This window comes from Pleurodeles waltl, chromosome 3_1 (genome assembly GCF_031143425.1).
Source record: "Pleurodeles waltl isolate 20211129_DDA chromosome 3_1, aPleWal1.hap1.20221129, whole genome shotgun sequence".
Classification (NCBI taxonomy): Eukaryota; Metazoa; Chordata; class Amphibia; order Caudata; family Salamandridae; genus Pleurodeles; species Pleurodeles waltl.
The window spans coordinates 193,815,057-193,837,100 of NC_090440.1; the positions used below are offsets into that span (position 1 = coordinate 193,815,057).

Here is a 22,044-nt window from a genome sequence, read left to right on the forward strand (position 1 = left end):
GGGAAAGTGATAGCCACACCTTACTCAGGTTGTGCCACGGGTGCCTTGATTTGGATAGCACTGGGGGTCCCCTTTCGGCTTACTAGACAGGTTATCGACCCAGAAGGTAGATACATTATATTTGAGGGACAGCTGGATGCACAGGAACTATATATTATTAATGTCTACGCTCCCAGCACGGACGATGGCAATTTCCTGTGGTCGGTGATCCGAGCAGTGCAGATCTCCCACCTTACAGAAATGATCCTAGCATGGGACTTTAACTGTGTGTTGAATGGGTTGATTGATCGAACACAGTGGCGTAGCGTGGGGGTGCAGGGGGGCCGGCCGCACCGGGCGCAACATCTTGGAAGAGACTAAATCCACAGGTTAGGGGGCGCAAATTACTTGCCTTGCCCCGGGTTAGGGGGCGCAAATTACTTGCCTTGCCCCGGGTGCTGACAACCCACGCTACGCCACTGATCGAACACCTCCCTGGGTGGGCTTGATACCACACACCACGTCGGCATTGCACCAGACACTTAAGGGTCTGGGGCGCCACAACGAATGAGGACACCGCAACCCACCAGCACGTACATATTCTTGCCACTCCCAGGCTACGAACACTCAGTCTTCTAGATAATTTTTTCCTCCAGGCGTCAGCCACTTACTGAGTATCGAATATTCAGTATTTGGCGAGATACATATCGAACAACTATCTGCTTTTGCTAACCTAGTCTCTTCATAGGCAGACACCGAAAGTCTCGTTATGGCGGTTACAAGTTGACTCATTCTCGCACGCAGTGTTCCGCGACACTATAGAGCGATCTCTGTCCCACTACTTTGAGACTAACTGGAACTCAGCTGAATCTAGGGCCATTGAGTGAGATGCAATAAAAGTGGTGATACAGGGGCTGTGTATCACCACCACAGTAGAGGTGTGGAACTCACTGGAAGAAGACTTGACCAGACAGGAAACAGAACTCCAACGGCTAGAAAAACAGCTACTAGAAGACGCATCCTCAACCCTAACTTGGGATAGACAAAACCATAAGCTGTTCGAGACATGGCATCTCCTAAATAAATATAACATAAAGAAATCCAGGCAGCGTTGGTATTGTGAGGGGGACAAGGCGGGGAGACTACTGGCTAGATTGCTAAAATCGGAAAGGACACCAACACCAACCCTTGTGTTACAACCTTCCAATGGTTCATTGGAATATATGCAACACTTCATTAATGAAATATTTGCAGCCAACCTGCAAGCAGTATACACAACACCACACACAGTTAGTGAAAATCAAGATATGATAAATTATTTAAAACAACTCCCATTGCAAACGTTATCTCCAGAGGACCGAATACACTGGAGGCCCCAATATCCAAACATGATCTGGAGGAGGCCCTGAAGGCCTTAAAATTAAATAGGTCTCTGAGGGGTGCCTGTCTTCCCGCTGAATTGTACACAAACGTCCACAACTATACTTTTGGATAAACTAGTTGAGGTATACGTTGAAGCATATGACAGGGGGAACTACCGGGCTCCATGACTGAAGCTCTGATATCATTAATGCCAAAACTGGGAAAAGATGACAGGGAGGCTAAATCCTACCAACCTGTATCGATGCTTAACCCAGACCTTAAACTCCTTAGCCATGTACTGGCTTCTTCCGTATATGATCCATGACGACCACTCGGGCTTTATCCCAGGGAGGAACACTCTGCACAATCTAATAAGACTGGTGCATGTAATACATGAACCCAGGGTGCAGAAAGGTAGTTACACACTTGCCTTCCTGGATACAGAACACGCTTTTGACTCCCTTAGTTGGGACTATGTCTGGAAGGTGCTGGAGAAGATGGGGCTAGGTCCCTTCTATATTCAAATGGTCAAACTATTATACACTCACCAAAGGGCTAGGGTTCGGAAAGGGTAATATGTGTCAGACGTGATTATGCTACAATGTGGCACCCGTCAGGGTTGCCCCCTTTCCCCGCTTATATTTGCCGTTGCATGCAGACTTAGGTATGCGCTTGGGGGATAGGGAATCACAGGTGTGGGAGAACATATAGTCTTCCTATATGCAGATGATGCCATGGTCTATTTCTGAAGCCCGGATGTCTCAGTTCTAATTTTATTGAACGTAATGCATGAATTTTGGGAACACTCAGGACTCCGGGTAAATATACAAAAATCTGCTTTATTTCCTCTAGGCACACTAGCGGATTTGCACTTGGAGGGTCAGTCTTTTAGGGGGCGGAGCGGTATTCCATGGAAGACAAAGGAGGTTAAGTACCAGGGGCTACATATTTCCCAAGATTCCCAAAGGTTTTATTCCCTCAACCTTGGCTCAGTGACTGAAAATGTAAAACCCTCCATACAATCCTGGAACACACTTTGCTTATCGCTAATGGGCAAGATAGCACTCCTAAAAATGGTGGTTCTACCACAGTGCCTATATATAATGAAAAGAGCCTACTACGAAATCCGGAGCTCAGTGTTTCGTGAGGTGGACAGACTGATAATCGAGCCCTTTGGCAGAATAGGTGATGTAGGGTCTGTCTCTCCACACTCCCTAGAGAATGGGAGAAAGGTAGGTAAAAGGTCCCAGACGTCATATTAGTCTACCTAGCTGCCCAATTACAGCAAGCAGCTGACTGGCTGGATGGGGAACCAAACTGGGAGCGTCAATTATTGGAAGGCACACACTCCAGCGTATCAGTTGGGGGAACTTCTGTACCTCATACTTTCCCACTACTGATTCAACTTATGGGGAGGATTTGGGTGCGAACGGTCCGAAGAGTTCTTAAAAGAACACCCTTTGCCCCTGACTTAGATAGCTGGCTAATACCCCCCCTTTGTTCAGATGATGCACGTAAATGTACATGACTAAATGGCAGGAGGGTGGATGCTTGATGCTGTCTGATCATTACCTTGAGAGTAGATTCATCATGCATCAGCAAGCCCAAAATTAATTTTGTATCTGCATCAGGCATTTGTTTTACACTTCGCAAAACTTGTGGCGACTGCCAGGCAGCTGTGGCCCACGTTCCCCGAGGCCCCGACACCCGCACAGACACTGATTACCTTACTTGCGATAACCGCAAGTTAATAACACACATATATACTGTGCACTAAGTTCCGATCAAAGGCAACAACCCTTACCAATAGAACACCGTTGGAACATACACTTGGGAGAGGAATCATCATTGAACGAATGGCCAAAGATACACTTGGGGTCAAGGAGGTGCCTGTTAATGCAAGTTTTAAATTAACTCAATATAATTTCATACACTGTATATTTGACCCCCAAACGTTTACACACCACATACCCCACCCGGGATCCCCATTGCCCAAAATTTTGATCTTTGTGGGCTGATTTTCTATACGTAGTCTGGGCCTGCCCCGCAATAAGACATTTCTGGGAAGAGATCATCACTCAACCTAGCAGAGCAATGGGCTGGGAGATACCATTGCATGTCAAACAATGTTTGCTGGAACTCTGGCTGCACACCCCAGACAGAGAACTAAGCAGACGCTATCTGTTATTGGGACTGGTAGTGGCAGAACGTTGCATAGCAATTCCCTGGCTTAGTCCCTGAGCCCAGACAAGAAAACTGTGGGAATCAGATATGGCTGATTGGGCAGGAGCAGAAGAAGTACATATGCGAAGGGCTAGGAGGGATGACAAAGTACAGGAAGCCCTGTTAGGGTGGGCAGAGATGACTAGAACGCTGACAGCATTTTACAGCTCACAACCAGATACACCAATTGGTTGCAGCGATCCCTAGGCCAGTGCGGGATGTGCAATGAGAAGACATTCACAGATGCTGGGGCATCGGGACACCCATGCAGAATAAGGCACGTAGAACTGAGTTCATATAAACGTATTGAGATAGATTCACAGATTTCGACCCTATATGGAAGCAAGGGTGGGAGGGAGTTAGGGTCAGAATCGGATTGGCAAGGCGGGCAATCGGGCATCGGCCGATGGGCCTGTGCCTGAGGCCAGTTAAATGGGCCGGGTTTTTCGGTCTGTTAAACAGTGCAACCTGCTTTGGCCCTCTCGGGCGCCAACAACTGCACAACGTGAAAGGCAGTTATACTAGCTTTTATATACAAATACTGAACCTTTCTCCATCAAATGACGTCAGGGCAGCCGGCTAATTGTCATAGGCAGAGTGACAATGGGCTGCTCCAGCTGTCACAGCATGCCCCCTCCGACTCTCTCCAGGTGTGAAAGAGCTCCCAATGGGAAGCAGTTACTACTTGTTTTGCAGAGGACTGGGGCAGGGCAGAGGACCTGAGAGTTGGGCTGTGGGGGTTGGTGAGAGGCAGAGAGGGAACTGTGCGGTTGATTTTTGTCCCCTCCCCTTCATGGAACAGGGTGGGATGAATTAGTCTCTGCTGTTCTTTTTTGCCTGCCCCATATCCTCCTGCAGTCAACAGGGAGAGGTTGTGGCCTTAGTGGACTTTGAAACTGAGAAACTATGTATAAGTCCCAGCCTCAGCTCAGCATCCTGAGATCCTAGGCAAATAACATAATTCACCTGAGCCTCCAAAGAAATTAATCTGACCTTTTGTGTTGTGATCTGGTGCTCTTGTAAAGCTCTCCAACAGTCCTGTGTCAAGTTTATGCTATATAAAACTGTGAAGAAAGTGACGCTATGTATATTTATTTTTGCATTTACACACTGGCATCATTCCATTTATTAGAACTTACGCATGATGTTACCTGCAAGTAAAAAAAAAAAATAACAATACCCCTTTTGCCAGTCTCTGAACACTACAGGACCTCTCTTAAGTAGTGTAAAAGTACTGTGTGTATCTAAAAAGCCATGGGTGATAGTAAAAGGCCTAAAGATTAAGAGGACTCTCAGGGTGAGAAATATTCCAAGAGCACCCAAGAGAATAATGTGGAATAATTTTGTTTCCAGTCTTGACAAAAGTTACAGGCCCTATAAGGTTTAAAATACTTTTAGTACCCCGAATGTTTATGACCATTGGGTCCATGCTCCCAACTAAACAGTGTTTTGCAAAAGGTTGCTATCTGTGAGTGTGGGCCACACTTTTTTTTGACTGCCCAGGCCTAATTGTGGTCCCAATCCAACCCTGGTTGGGGGATGGTTATTGTTCGTTAGACTCACGGTAAATGCTGGTTGTTAGGTTTCTGTGATGTTCTCGAACTGATTGTTATTATTGTATTTTCTCGTTAATGCGAGGTATTGGAGAATAATACAGGACGTACTTCAGAACTGCTTGATTGTTCAATGCATAACAATACAACTATTAAAATATGTTTTTTAAATACATCAGCAGTGAGATCTTTCATAATGCATACAAAAAATGAACAGAGGCACCTTAACCAACACCAGCAGTGTGAGATTTCACAATGCATTAAAAATATTAGATGTATCTTAACCAACATTTCCCACATAGGACACACTACATCCAACGCCCTTTCAAACTTTCACTCGAACGGAAGCCTAACTTGTCAGAGGTAAGAAGCGTATACAAATGTGAAATACAATACAGATGGGGAAGGATTGCCCCACACATCATAGGTGAAGCCCTGGCGCAGAGTTCCCTCTTAGTTCAACATACAGCAAAGCGAGTGGCAGCAAAGGGAACACGTTCAGTGCAGCTTATCAATGTGACAGTATATCTTGCATGTTTCTCACGACAAAAACACGACCTAAGACTTCTAACACTTTGAACTCACATTACACACTCTTCCCCCAAACCAGTACACTTTACAACCACTCCAGTCTCATGGCGCCCTCATCATCCTTCACACACGACATACCCACCACATTTGCAGCTCACCTCCTATTCATCACTCACACACTCGTTAAATCCCACACCATCGCATGACATGCTCTCACAACACAACCACTCACTAATTATGCACCACTTGCTCTTATCACACCCAGTTTAAAAGATTAATAAAAGTGAGATAAGGCAATCAAGCACTGAAAAGTGCAACTTAATACATTTATAAGTCTTCTAAAGTTTGGAGAAATCAAAGGCATTATTATAGGAAAAGGAGAATATAAAATATGTTTGTGTGCAGCTGATGTATTGTCGACCCTAACTGAAGCAGTGCGCTCACTCCCATCCTTCTTATAGGAGCTGGACAGATTTGGTCGGGTCTCAGGCTTTAAAATTGATCCGCAGAAATCCCATCTTTTGAATTTGTCCGTTCCAAATGATCTGACTTCATTTAAAAGCTGTCTCTCCCTCAAATCTGATGATAAACACCTTTTACCTTTTATCTCCACTGTGACACCATTCAAACTCCAAACAAACAAAAATGATGGTTGGAATGCGGAACTAATAAAACATTCACCCACAGTCACAGATCCGGGTTTAATCCATCAATTCTTTTGCTCACCATGCCATCCCAGTTTGGACCCAGCCATTTGCAAATCAGTCTTGACTCTGTTCCCCGAGGGAACAGTCCAGCCCGAACTGCCAGGCCGGGTCCTCCCTGGACCAGATACAAGCATCCTGGGACCGGTTCCAGGGTATCACCCTTCATCAGCCATGCTAGTTTGAATCCAGTGGCACAGTGAGCCCAGGATCCACGTCTGGGCATACCCGGCATGCTTATGGCAACAGAAGCAAAAGAACATAAGTACGCTGGGTATGCCTTGTTGAGCATTCCGTCCATCATCTGTTCTTTTTACCATTCAAATTCCAGCAGGCATTAAAATGAGATGAACTTGGGCGGAGAGCTACTGCTAATGAACGTAGGAGATATTTATCCAGACCTCAACTAAGAGTCTTTAGTGTAGCAGGGGGAAGACACTAACAGAAATTGTGAGGTACTGGTATTACACAACAGCAAAATGGGATGCTAGCAGAATCAACCTCTGATCAAGAAAATGTGGTCTCGCAGGGCTCCCTTCACTTTACTGCGCTGCCCAAAAAGTTTAGATATTTTGTAAAAACGTTCTAGACGACACTGATCAGACGTTTGAGGTCAAACTGATTATAATCCCAGGATATATCATTCATGTGGTAATAGATCGTCTTTCCTATCCATTAAAGTCGCAGATGAATTTACTGTTATGTGCTTCTAAATAGACAATTTTGGGGCAAAATGGAAACAGCTAGCCATAAATCATGGTTATACAGTGTATGGAATATGCTTGGCATGGAGAAAATTTTAAAGGAGCTGGCAAAATAACTTGTCCCAAATATTTAAGAGTTCAATATATTGTTCATCCACCTATAAAGCAGAGACCTAGCTCAGGGGACTGACAGACGTAATCATTGATTATTATCAGACAGAAATTAGTTGGCACTCCTATATGAATATGATACAAAAAGTAGCAGGGTGGATCATAGAGTTGGAGATTGTGTCAGGAATTTATATGGTTGTTTATATAGCCTTGTTTGTTAATCACCCGATATGGCTTTTCTATAATGATTACAGTTGGTGGCATTCATATTTGTTTGTCCTTCCACTATACTAAGACAGCCATGTAATGTAAGCAGGTTTATGTGTATCTCTATAAATCTGGTAAAGAAAATTAGTCCTAAAGTTTATACGGTAATCATGAGATCTACATTTGATGCTCACATTGCTAACAAATTGAATTAAACTGCAGTACATTTTTGCATCAATACAAGGAAACTTCTGTGCTTCAATTCTTTCCTCAGAAAGCTCTCCCTAAATCTTAGGGCCTGATTTAGAGTTTTGTGGACAGGTTACCCTGTTACAAATGTAAAGCACTTCCCATCCACCTTATTACAAGTGTTGTAGGATATAATGCACTTGTGGGAAATTGGGTTATTGGTTGAAGCGGATGTGAGCCCTTCGCAAGCACCAGCCACAATCCTTGTGAAGTTAACCACAGTCAACAAATTAACCTGTATTTAACCCTCCAGTAGCATGGCACAAAAGCAGTCAGTCTTAACTTAGAGGCAATATGTAAAGTATTTATGCAGCACTCAAACAGTAATAAAGTGACACCACAACACAAGAAAAATATAATACATTGACACCAAAATGACAAATATCCATTCAGTAGAACTGGTGATATACGTGGACCACGATGGAGCACAAACCGGACACAGGCACCAGGTTAGTCCAGTTGACAAAGTAATCTTCTGGAGTCCAGCACAAAGAGTTCCGTTCACGATAGAGGAGGCCGTGAGGGGCAGGGACAGTGTCCTGTATGGTCATCGTTGTAGTGTGAAAAGCAGGCCGGGAGTCACAGACGGTTGTTGCTGGAGCTTTGCATTGGTGGTCACCATGGGCTGTTCATGCTGAAGAAGGCTGGTGATGCTGTAGTCAAGTTCACCGTAGCTTCAAGTTGGCAGGCGGCAAGATCCTGGCATTCACAGTCCCGTTCCCGACTACAAAGAGCTCAAAACTTCAGGATTTCTCCTTTTCTTAAAGGAGGAGTTCAACTGATGCCAAACCAAGGGTCCAGGATCTCGGAGCCACCTCTTGGGGCTCAGGAACTCACTCCCGGCAGAGGTCAGCAGGGCTCAGGCAGGTCCATTAGCAGGTCCTGTTGCAGCATGTCAGCTGGGTAAAGCTGAACCTTGGAGCCCCTTCAGCCTGGGATGAATGGTGCAAGTCCAGTCTCCCTTCTCACGGAATGCCTCAAGCAGCATGACATCCTTCTTCTGTAGCATCCACGGGTCCAGGAGTGCTCTCAAGAGTAGGTCTGAGGGTTCCCTTATTATATCTGGTGCACACCTTGAAGTGGATGAAACTTCGGGATCCTTCCCCTACAGAGGTGTCTGGAATGTCCTGCGTCCCTGCCTTTGTCCCAGTCTGCCTGGGGCTACAATAGGTTAGTGTGAAGTCCTTTGTGGGCTAGGCCAGTGCCTTTGAAGTGCAAGCATGCTAAGTGACAGCTTCGCCCCTCCATTAAGTCAGGATGGCCCATCCTGCCAACACCCAGACCCTCTATTGCAGTGGTCTTCAAGTTGGGGGCGGGCCCCCCTAGGGGGGGCTCAAATGATCTCAGGGGGTCTCCAGACTCTAGCCAAAAGAAGCATTATGCAGCTAACAGGGCTTTGTTTTAAGCTGAACAAAATGAGCAGCACTAACATGTTTTGTCATTTATATCCAGGCCGGGTAGTATGCGTCAAAAGGGAAGGGACTCCAAATACTCTTCAAAACCCCCACTCCACCCTCACTTGTAATAATCACACTATGAATACTTTTACTTGATTAGTAAGGCCTGTCTAACCAGAATAGTTTGTTTGGTATCATGTATTTGACTGCATTTTTAAAACCGTAACATGACTTAAATGACTGTTTAAATAAGTCTAGACATATTTAAAAATAGCCAATTTAATACAATAATTGTGAAAAATTCACAGAGGTAATGATTTATTTTCCCTGGCCAAGGGGGGGGGGGTTAAAAAGTTTAAAGACCACTGACTCTACTGTCTAGCAGGAATACACACAGGCCAACTGCACCAAGTCACGTGACCAAGGACACAGCCTACAGGCACCAAATGGTAGGTCCAGAACATCCCAACTTTCTAAAAGCGGCATTTTCAGAATTGTGACCTACAATCTGACTATAAAATTAAAGAAGGTTTTAAATTACAATTCCTCATAGACTAAACATGGCTTTTCTACTGCTCCCAATCAAAGGTTAGCACGTATTAAATGCAATAATGTAACCCAATGTTAGTCTATGGGAGAGGTAGGCCTTGTAGTAGTGAAAAAACAAAGTTACCAGTTGTTACTACCAGGATATGTAAAACTTAAAAGGTACACGCCCACCTTTTTAAATACCGCACACCCTGCCCTAAGGGCTATTTAGGGGCCACCCTAGGGATGAAATATGTATTAATAAGGAAGGTTTAGGCCTGGCAAAAGATTTATTTTGCCACGTCGAAATGGCAGTTTAAAACTACACACACAGGCTGCAATGACAGGTCTGGGGCCCGTTTTAAAAAGCTACTTAAGTGGGTGGCACAGTCAGTGCTGCAGGCCCACTAGTAGCATTTAATTTACAGGCCCTGGGTACCTGTAGTACTACGTTACTAGGAACTTACTAGTAAATGAAAATGTAATATTGGGTGTAAGTCAATTTTACAATGTTTAAAGTAAAGAGAGCACTCTCAGTGCACAAAGTTCTAAAAGCCAATAAAAAACAAGTTCAGAAAACAGGGGGCAGAGGCTTAAAGTTTGAGGGTGACCCTGCAGAGAAGCCAAGGTCCAACAGCAGTCACAACATACAATAAGGCTCCTGTTCGCCAAATTCTAAATCAGCCCCATTGGTCTAAATTTCATTGTGCAACAGGAGTAGGCATTTGGTGTGCTAAATTCACACCAGTTTTCGTCCAGAGGTAAGTTCAATACGTCTATATTTCCAAATCCACAGTCAAGTTGTCAGTCAAAGATTTCAAGACAAAAACGGTCACCCTCATTATGTACACCAGCTTCTGTTTAATTTTATCACAGAACCTCTTTCAAGGCTATGATTGAAAAACAAAAGAGCGCTACCTGAGCATGTATCTTATTACACCTTATTTTTAAATGCACATATAGAACCCAAATTTGTCAACAATATACATAACATGCATATTCATTCTAATGGTCTTTGAGAAATAGAAAATACGAATAAGGACCATCATGTGTCACTCAGACCTAAAAGAAATGAAACAGTGAACAACTATTAGTATTTCAGTCGAGATCAAATGGGGGAAAGAGAAACTAAAGTATGCTATATTGTTATTCTAACAGGTTTCCTGACCCGAATGGTGGTGGAAGAGCGACTGTGCCCCAGTAAGAAGCATTCTAGACTGCAGATGTGATCAGTAGATAAAAACAACAAAAATTAATTTAAAAATGTTTCACATCGAGGTAGGGCAGCAAGCTGATAATGAGTGATAGAAGAAATATTAATTGCTAGCTGTTGCAGAATACAGGAACCTTACTAGAGAGTGGGTAGGGAGAGATGGTGGCGATCATATATATATATCGTTTGGCTCCAGCAACCCACTTGGGGCAAAATGAAAAAATTGCAGGACCACCACAACCAGCATGCACTGCTCACTTGAGAGGCCCACTGGGGCGGACTGGTATTTAAAGAGACTAATCAGGTGCCTGTAATTAGACAAGCTGAAGCCATGCCAGTCTTTTCAGTAAGAAAGAAATACCTGGAACACTTCCAGCACTGGCTGCACCTATGAGGGTGAAACACTTTTATATTTTTCTCTGCTGAAGAAAGGATTGACCTAGAAACACGTGTCCAGAGATGATTTTATAACTTAAGGCCTGGAATAATGAAACTGCTTAAAGAATTCACTGTGAGTTGCTGGCTTTGCTTTTTCTTCCCGTTTATATAACCTGTTGGGAGTGCGCTTTCACATGAGGACAACTTCGTTTTTGCTAATATTTCATTGGTTTATTTTTATTAACGTTATAAAAGTTGTTGAGAGTGCTGTAATATCTGGGGTAATTGGAAGTGCATGGCGAGAGAGTGAGTTATAGTTACCTTAGGGCGCGAGTTAGTTACTTGAAATAATTCTAAATATAACTGCTGAATTTCTATGAATTTGTACAAGTAACTTCAGAACCTAACTATAAAGTCCTTGTAACCTTTGTTTTTTCAGTGAATTTCTATGATTTTTTTAACGTTAAGTAATGTTAATTACTATACGTTAATCCAACCACCACCGTTGCGGGGGTTGGCCGCAGGGCCTGGCTTGCGGCAAAGCCCTTCAGCCAACCCCTATAGCCACCCAACCCCAGGTTGTTGGCCGCAGGGCCTGTCTCTCTGGATGTGAGAATAGGTGTGAGAGAGAGGGTGTCTCTGGTTTTGAGAGTGGGTGTGACAGTGTCTGTCTGGGTGTGAGACTGGGTGTGAGAGGGTCTGTGTGAGTGTGTCTGTCTCAGTTTGAGACTAAGTGTGATATGGAGTCTCTAGGTGTGAGACTGTCTCTGTGAGTGGGTGTGTGAGAGTCTGAGTGGGTCTGTGAGGAGGTGCGTGAATGTCTGAGTGGGTCTGTGAGTGGGTAAATGAGTGTCTAAGTGGGTCTGTGAGTGGGTGCCTGAGTAAGTCTATGACTGGGTGAGTGAGTCTGAGAGTGGGTGCATGAGTCTCTAAACGGGTCTGTCAGTGGGTGCATCAGTGTCTTAGTGGGTCGGTAAGTGGGTCTGTAAGTGGGCGTGTAAGGGTCTGAGTGGGTCAGTGAGTGGGAGCATCTGAGTGGGTATGTGAGTATATTTATGGGTCTGTGAGTGCATGAGTATCTGAGTGGGTCTGTAAGTGGCTGTGTGAGTGTGAGTGGGTCTGTGAGTACATGCATGACTCTGAGGGGGTCTGTGTGTGGGTGTGAGGGTCTGAATGGGTATGTAAGTGGGTGCATGAAGGCCTGAGTGGGTGTGTGAGTGTCTGAGTGGGTCTGTGAGTGGATGCATAAGTATCTGAGTGGGTAAGTGAATGCATGACTGAGTGGGTGTGTGAGTGGGTGCACAAGTCTCCGAGTAGGTCTGTGAGTTGGTGTGTCAGTGTCTGAGTGGGTCTGTGAGTGGGGGCGTCAGTGTATGAGTAGGTCTGTGAGAGGGGGCACGAGTCTCTTAGGTCTGTGGGTCAGTACCTGAGTGGGTCTGTCAGTGGGGGCGTGAGGGTCTGAGTGGGTGTGTGAGGGTCTGAGTGGGTCTGAGAGTGGGTGAGTGGGTTTGTGGGTGTGTGAGTGGGTCTGTGAGTAGGGGCGTGAGTGTCTGAGTGGGGGTACATCAGTGTGAGTGGGTCTGTGAGTGGGTGCATCAGTGTCTGAGGGGGTCTGTGAGTAGGTGCATCAGTGTATGAGTGAATCTGTGAGTGGGTGTGTCACTGAGTGGGTCTGTGAGTGGGTGCATGAGTGTCTGAGTGGGTGCATGAGTGTCTGAGTGGGTGCATGTGTGTCCGAGTGGGTCTGAAAGTGGATCAATGACTCTCTGAGTGGGTGCATAAGTGTCTGAGTGATTCTATGAGTGGCTATTTTAAAGTATGATTGACTTAAAAAAAAAAAAATAATCTGTGTTAATCGTAAATTCGTCGCAACGTTACAGGGGTGCCCTGAGTGGCACGGCGTTATCGTGAATATCGCGCATGGTGAGAAAAATCATTTAAAACTCAGAATCTGACCCTCAAGCCCCCCCTATATCACACCCCTGGGGTCAGGGTGCCTACACCCTAACCCCTTCTACCAGTTTATATTTTATTTTTCAGCGCCGGGGACCGTGTCATGTAACCTAAAATGTCAGCTGCAATTTTCTGATCAGGTTGTGACCAGCCAGTCACAGCATTCGTTTTGGCACGTGCATTCGGGAATTCGCCATGATAATCGCGAAAACATCGAAACGGATCCACAGTCCTAATATACACATTTTTCCCTTTAGTGTCTCAAACTACTGAACAGATTTACACCAAATAACATAAAGCACAATCTGCGGAACAAAATCTAGCTTTATTACAAATTTGGTGTAATTCTGTCCAGTGGTTCGGGTTGTAGTCATGTTCAAAACTCCTATAGGAATTAACATGAGAAAATACTTTTTTTAGACCCCCTCTCCTTTTCTCAGTCCCTGCTTGACAGATCACCCTGAAACGTGCCATGTGCAATAAGAATCACCTGCACACTTTTGGAAAATGTCGTGAAGATTCATCAAACGGCGCCAAAGATGTAGGCAAGTCAATAAATACTTTTCCTATGGAAACATGGTCCTAACTATAACTACCTACTGGCGACCGCCCATAGGTAATAAATTTATATTATATATCTGACAAGCATAAAGAAACTACATTATATGTGAATTATCTATCTACTTTATTATACTTGACAGCACAGACAACACAGACGACAGAGAAGTTGGGGAGTATACAAGAAGCACATTATTTGCATCATTGTTCTTTGGCTTGCACCTGTAGTAAAGTCACAAACTGTACATAATTCCGTCAGGCACTGTTAGGCTCAGAAAATACCAAAGTGTTTGTTTCAGGCATTGGTCATAGGTGGGGCTGAAATAACTGCACTGTCACCATGAATCCCATATTCCTTCTAGGCAGTTTATATTTCAGATTTTTGAGCTACGTCTACTTTCTAATATGCCATCAGCTTATAGTCCACTTCAGTTGGAGAAGAAAGAAACATATGTAAACCTAGAACAGATATTAGATATTCTTTTTAGGTCTTGTCTACACAGAGCACGCACTGTGCTGTGAGGCATATTGTTTACATTTCAGTGAGCTTATAACCCGCCCACAGCATACCATTAGTTGTTTTCTTTGTGAATCTCATTTTTCACTGCTTAGAAACCTATAGGTTTCCTTTCCTTTCCTGTGTGAAGTCCTTCTTGGAATTTGGGAAAAGTACAAGAGTTCTTCCTTGTCTTTGTACTTCCTTATCTTTTTAAAACACACTATTATTTTTTTATTTAATAAGCACTTCAGTATTATGCCTGAATGGGAAATGTGCCTTCCTGCTGTTAACACAGACACACGGCTTATTGTTTATGTTGCTTTCACCCTATCAGCCATTTATATTGACACTTTAGTTACTTACAACCACAACTGTACTACTGAATGGCACTCAACTCTACTGTACACCACTACACTTTCACTCTATGCCACTCCACACTACTCAACGCCACTTCACTCTATGCCGTTCTACTCTACACCACATCACTCTATGACACTGTACTATATACCAATCTAATCTATGCCACTCCACTCTACAGCGCTCTATGCCACTCCATTCCACTATATGTAACTGTACTCTATGCCACTCCACTCTACGCCACACACATTTAGCCATGGTAGCCAGGAGCCACGAATTGCTATACAACATGGCTAAAAGACACTTGCTAAGACCACAGCTCTCACATAGACAAGACCTACTGGCTTTGACCATGCATGCTTCAGCATGTGTCTGATGCATGTTCACAGGTTGCCATCAATCTGAAAGCAGAACCTCTCACTCCCATGTAAGTTGGTGGACATAAAACGGGTATGGAGTGAAATAATTTCTCTAGAACTATTTGTTATACACTACTTCTTCCTCACTGGTATGAACGTCAAAGCAATGGAAGTGGATTATAAGTCATACACAGCAACATTTTGCTCTGCACAATCATGACTGCCCTGTATTCTTGTTCCTGGTTTTCCCAGGTACAGGAACACCCAGTTTTAAAACCACTTGAGGCTTCCGCTGCAATAATAGCAAGGCCGCTGCTCCTGTCCTAGACCAACAGCTTTCCGTGCCAAGGGGAAGCATTCTACCAACACATATTTTCACATTCCCGCTCAACTCTCACCGTCCACAACTGTCCCGCAGAGAAGCACCAGCTCCCATGTACTACTTATCTATTAACTTTGCAGTTTGCCATCAAACCTAGAAGTTATTTAACACCCAAGTCTAGCTAGTTGCTCAGGCAAGTCTTTTCACACTCAGGGATATTGAACGAGGAATTACTATGCAGTAATGAGTTTTTGCTCCTAAACTGGAATTGTCTTCCTAAATGTATTTTAACACTCCTGTGTTTATCCTCCAGGGTCAAATGAAGGGTGGAGAATGCTACAGATTCCTGTGTTCATCCTCTGAGGACAAATGAAGGGGGCGAGGATGCCATTTCAGTTTTTTTTATTTTTAATAGTAGAAATTGTTTGGGCTTTCCCCATTCGGCTACAGTTGGTAGGTGTAAGTATGTGTAATTAAACTGCCTTGGTAAAACAGATTTGATCCATAAAAGTGATTTTTGCTTCTACAAGTTTTTACACTGATTTTGGTAGTGTACTAAAGGTGACTTTATACCAAAATGTTATCTTACTCCTGACTGTGATACCATAGTTGTGCTTACACTGCACGAAGCGTGCCTAAAATCATTTTATACAAAAATGTGATTTATGCTCCTAAAAGCTTTCCCGGCTCATGCTAATGATGGATTAAGGGTAAGTTTGCACCTCAATGTGCAATCAACCAAATGTGATGGCATACTGATGCACAAATCAACAACTATTGTGATATTTAATACCACGTGTTCTCTCTTTACTGAGTGATACCACATGCTTGCATATTGTAGTTGTTCCATCACTAATAAGCTTCTCCTAGCTTGTGCCCAAACTAAGGTGGCATGGTGGACAAAAAAAACAAAGAACTGGCATGCGGCCGAGTGATTGCCAGTGGCTGAGATGAATTGAGGCATTCCATCCATCACCTTGTTGTTTTTGCATTTGCTGCCCTAAGTACATCGGGTATGCCCAGATATGGGTCCCGGGTTCACTGTGCTACTGGAACCAACATATACCTGGCTGAAGAGTCCTAACTAGAGCGAAACCTGTCCTAGTTTGCTTGTGTTCTGGTTCAGGGAGGGACTGGCCTGGAGGTTGGAGTTGGACTGTTCCGATAAGCAGCAGGGTCAAGATCGATCTGCATATGGCTGGGCCCAAACTGAGTTGGCATGGTGGGCAAAAAGATGGACTGGGATGTGGCCAGAGAGATCGTCAGTGGGTGAGATTAAATCAAGCATTCTATCAATCACCTTGTTGTTTTCACATTAATGGTTAGGCATTTACATTTTTAGGTCTCAACCTGAGAAAGCATACACTTGCAAGACAATGGGTTAAAGTAAAAAACCAAAAAAAGGGCTTAGAACCTGTTCATTACTTACCATTAGTTGGCTTCATTGTCACTCTCATGTCTTGCTTTTCCCTGATCAGCGTGACAGTTTCACTTTTTCTTTGAGTGTTTGGTCCTTCTATGGATCATGGACCAAGTACAGCCTTCTGTCGGTGAACAGAGTCCTTCCACTGTTTGTGCGCTTCTGGGGGACCTTTTTAGTGTCAAGCCTGCTAGCGCATGCTTCTCACTTTCAAGACTATTGATGCTTTGGAGCCCACCTGTTGCTCACCATTTGTTTGTTTGTATGGCACTCTTTTTCATAGCCTCTTAATTCGTCAAGGCAGGCCTGGCATCATTTTCATTCCTCTGTGTGGAGCAGGGACCAAGAACTGATTAGCTCAGCTTAACTAATGTCCGTCCGCTGCTCCTGATGTGACTGAGGTACTATTTTGTTCTTTTTACCTTCTAGTGCCCTGCAACAGAAGGCTTGTGACTTGCAAAAACGCGTCCAGCGGGACAAACAAAATTGCAAAGTTTACTTTTTTTAAACTAACTTTCTTTTCTTTTACCACGATGTCCTTCCTCACTTTCTACTGATATTTCCTTTTGTTTTTGCTCGTGGGTGCTCTTCTCAAAAGATGGCAATTAACTTGTTTGAAATATTGCAAAGCAACTTGGTTTCTTTATTACATCTAATTTATTAAATGATGCTTTAAGACATAATGTTGCAGTACACCCCGATCCACACAACTCCAATCCACCCAACTTTACACCACACCAATCCACCCTACTCCAATACAAACCACTCACCCCAATCCAATCTAAACCACTCCAATCCTCCCAATCCACCCCCAATCTAATCTGCCCATCAATTTGCCTCACTCTAATCAAAAACAATCTGTCTCACTCCAATCCAAAAAATCTGTCCCTCTCCAATCCGCTCCACTCAAATCCAAAATAATACATCCCGCTCCAATCCACCTCATCCCGCTCCAATCCAATCCACCTCATCCCAATCCAATCCACCCACTCCATCCTAATTCTTTCCACTTCAATCCACCCCACTCTCATCCAATCCACCCCAATTCCATCCACCCTAATACAATTTGTCCCAACAACCCACTCCAATCCATAACAATCTGCCCCACTCCAATCCAATCGACCTCACCCCAATCCACCCCACTCCATCCCAATTCACCCCACTCCAATCCACCCCACTACAATCCATTACATCCCACACCAATCCAATCTATCCCAATGAAGCCCAGTCCAATCCATCCAGCCCCACTCCAATCTAATCCACCCCATTCCAATCCAATCTAATCCATCCCACACCAATCCAATCCATGCCACCCCTATCACTCCAATCCAACCCACCCACCCCAATCCAATCAAATCCACCCCAATCCCATCCACTTTACCCCATTTCAATCCACTTCACTTTAATCCAATCCACCCCACTCCATCAACGCCACTCTACCCCAATCCAGTCAACCCCACTACCTCAATCCACTCCAACCCACTCCACCCCACCCTCTACTACGCTCTCTGCCACTGAAGTCTACTCCCCTCTACTCAACTCTATGACACTCTACTCCTCCTAATCCACTCAACGACAATCCAACAAAACCACTCTACGGCATTCTACTTCCCAACTTCCTGCCACTAACTTTTAGCCATGCTGAACAGCAGCCTCACTGGTGTACAACATGGCAAAGAACATTGCCAAAGCCAATAGCTCTTGTATAGGCGAGACCTATTGGCTTTGCCAATGCTTGTTTTTTTTAAGTTGTAGTGCTCGATAAGAGTGCATGTGTTTACAGGCAGTCTCTCTTCTTCCTTCTTCTCCTGCCCGCTCCTGTGTGACTGCTTGCACCCACCTACCTTGCACTGTGTCGTTGCTTGCACCTAGCCTCTCCTATGCTTTGCTTGGACCTTTCCTTTCCCCTCCAGTGTCTTTGGTGCTTGGTTCCTTTTCTGAGTCAGTGCTGCTTACACCCACTCTCCTCCCGCGTAGTTGCTGCTTGCACCACTCCCTTTTCCCTTGTCATTGCTTGCAGTTATCCCCACCTTGTCCTGTAGGGTTGCTTGCATCCACCCCCTGACCATGTTGCTGGTTCCTCCTTTCTCCCTCCCCCACACCCATCCCCCTCTCATTGCAAGTGGAAACATGCATCTCAAATTCTAACAGTATACACTTTCACTCATGTAAGGTCATAGGCTTGCACGTGAAATTTTGTAACTTTCTAAAAGAATGGTGGTGTGAACAGTTTCAGTTCACTTTCAGACTTTTCTATTTCCATCAGTTTTAAATATGCACAGAAATGCTAAAAATGTCTGCACCCTATGTGCCTGTTTTATCAATATGATATTCGAGCTGACACATTTGTTGCCATGATTGTTTTGGCTTATTGCTTGTTTAGCGCCTGCTAGTTCATCACTGTTTTGAACTTATTAGACTGATATTCAGATAATATAAAAAACAAGTATCTGGCTATATATTTTAGCGAGGACTTCACACCAGGGCTATTGAGGCAGAGGTCACTTTGGTTTTCAGCACAAGCCCTAAGCTGTCCAACTCCTTGAAAATGGCCGGCAGGAAGGCTTCGGTTTGTCAAGGATCACCAGAACATTGTCTGCGTAGAGACTGATGGTGAGTTCATCTCCTCTGAAATGGACTCTATTAATGCCTGGGGCCTCCTTCACGTATCCGTTGAGCAAATGGCTCCATGTATAATGCAAACAACAAAGGGGACAAGGGGCATCCCTATCTTGTGCCTCGAATGATGGGGAATGTGGGAGAAATATGGTTATTAACTCTCACCTTGGCCCTGGGATGGCTGTAACAGCTGGCACAGAAGTGCTTGCTGAAGCTAAAGTGGGCTAGGGTCGCCATCAAATATGGCCAATGAACGCGGTTAAACGCCATTTCGGCATCTATGGATAAGAGCATGGTGCGCCAGGCTGACCTTTGTGCTTTATCTATTAAGTTGAGGAGTCTTTTAGTATTGTTGCTACATTGTCAATGAAGTACAAACCTGGCCTGTTCGGCGTCTATTAGGCCAGACATAAGCAGGTTCAGGCGTGCTGCCAGGATACTCATGAAAAGCTTAAAGTCTACGTTTAGGAGGAAGATGGGTCTATACGACCCACACTGGCTTTTATCCTTTCATGGCTTCACTGGGAGTACTATAATAAAGGCTTCAGTCATGTCTGGCAGAATCAACCCATGGCTTGTAAATTAACTGAACGGCCTAGTCAGTATTTGGGCAAGGATTGTGCAAAAGGTTTTGTAGAATTCGGCCAGGAACCCATCTGGGCCTGGGGATTTATGAGGTTTGAGTTCAGCTCTGGCAGCCTCTTCTGTCAGATCAGACTATCCAGATCGGTTGCCTGGTCAGGAGTTAGTTGAGGCGTGGGGGTCCCCGGGAGATACTGGGCTGAAGAGTACTCCATGTGGGATTGGGCTGTGTATAAGTCTGCATAGCACCTCTGAAAACGTGCTGCTATATCATCGTCTTTTGTTAGCATCTCCCACCCACCCCTCCAGGGCCACCACCATTGTAGCCTGATGTTGGGCTTGAAGTCTATTAGCTAAGAGTCTGGCACATTTGTTACTTCCGGTGTAGAAAGTATGCTTTAGGCGGAGGAGTACGTATTCAGCTATATCCATGTCTAGCCCTGCCAGCTGTTTCCTAGCGACTTCCAGCTGCTGCCAGATCCTCGGCCAGTACGTTGGTGTGTTCGCTCCAGCTCTCTCACCTGGTCTTGCAGTGACCCCTTTTTCGCTCTGTGGGAGTTTTGGTAAAGCGCCACGGAATGACCTCTGAACCGAAGGAGATGCTGTTCCCGGGCTTTACAAAGGATCTGTTCTTTCATCAGAAATTCATGCACACATGTCAATATATCAGTCAGTGGAGCAGACTTGGACCTTTGGGGGGGGGGGGGGGCGACCCTGTGCGATCCACTTGGATGGTTGAGCTGGATGGTGCCTTCAGAATTTGAGCAAAAAGACGTTGGACATAGGTCTCCAAGTTGTCGTACTCTGGCCAGTTGAGGATGCCTCTGATTCGAATACTGTTTCCCCTGGACCATTTCTCCAGGTCTTCAGCATGTGCTTGATGATCTATTGGTTGATCTCTAAGGCAGAGGATTTCTTGCTGCAATTGCTCTATTTCTTCACCTTGTTTCCTAGTCTTCTAAGTTTGATACTCTGTCCCCAAGATCCGTGATGTCCTTGCAAACTGTTTTTAGTTCTTGACAAAGGTCCTTTTTGACTGTATGGAGGTCGTCACTGAGGGAGTCGAAGAGTGCCTCAAGAAAGGACCGGGTGACAGGGCCTTCTATCTCCTCGCCCTCCGGTGGCATTTCATGGCTAGCGAGAGAGAGACAAGTCACCTCTGGGCCCTATTGGTGGCTTTGTCAGCATGTCTTTGAGGGTCCGGTCCTTTATATTACATGCAGCTGCCATGCTCCTTTCCCGTGTTGTTGCTGGTCTGGTTTAATAGCGAGGCTGCAAGCTCCAGCAGAGGTCTATATCAGAAAAGAGGTGCATATAGATAGAAACGGTGTCCTAATTCTATGTACGAGTTTCCATTCTGTGATGGCTCGAACCAAGCCAGATCCTATAGGCTGCTAACCGTTACTTGGAGTGGAGATGCATGCTGTGGCCTTTGCACAGGATCGTTCTGTGCTCCTAATTTATGTTGGTAGCTAGTGTTGTCCACTCTGCCAGACTGCGTTGGTGGTACCTCCAGTCTGCAGGTTTTTGTCAGAGCAGGCTGTGTGTAAGGTCAGTAGCCCGAGAGGGTTCCTTTGGGTCCGAGGCTTGCTAAAAGATGGGCACTTTCGGGGGACCGTGCCAACATTGCATTGAACGGGGGGGCCCAGGATGGTCTGGTTGTTGAGTCACCGAAAGTGTCACGGTAAAATATTTCAATGGTGAGTGGTACAGAGGGAGAACCAGAGAGCATATGCAGTGCACTATATTTTGCCCATGCCAGTTCTCACTGCAGGGTGTGTGACTGTAGGAAAGTCATGGAGTGGTGAGCAGCTCAGCACTCTAGGAAGGGAAGCGCTGAGCAATGCGTTGAATTTAGCCCTCGTCCTCCTCTGTGGGCTAGGAGAGGGCTGATTTCACTTGTAGACCTATGGTGGCAGTCTGTGGCATACTTCTCACTAGGTATGGTAATGGATAGGCCTCCTCACGCCATTTTTATGGTGGCCCCTGGGGGGGGAGAAGGGATTAAAAGGGGGGGGGGAGGGGTTGGCAGTCAACACTCCCTTTCCTCCCAGTGCCGCTCGCAAAGCTGCCCGCTCTCTGCAACCCCAAGGCCTCGCAGCATCCACAGGCACCTCTGTGCTAGACGCAGGTCGGTTGCCTAGCAGAAGAGTAGGATGGTTGTCAGGGAAAGCCCCTGGTACCCGGACTGCTCAGGCTGGATCGCGACCCGCTGTGCCAATGACTATTGCTCCTG

At 45.1% G+C, this 22,044-nt stretch overlaps 1 protein-coding gene across 1 annotated transcript in view; it reads right to left on the reverse strand.

The window, feature by feature from the left end:
• The window catches only part of MAN2C1 (mannosidase alpha class 2C member 1), a 290,720-nt gene that overhangs the window by 223,672 nt on the left and 45,004 nt on the right, over positions 1-22,044 (reverse strand). The window lies entirely within an intron of this gene.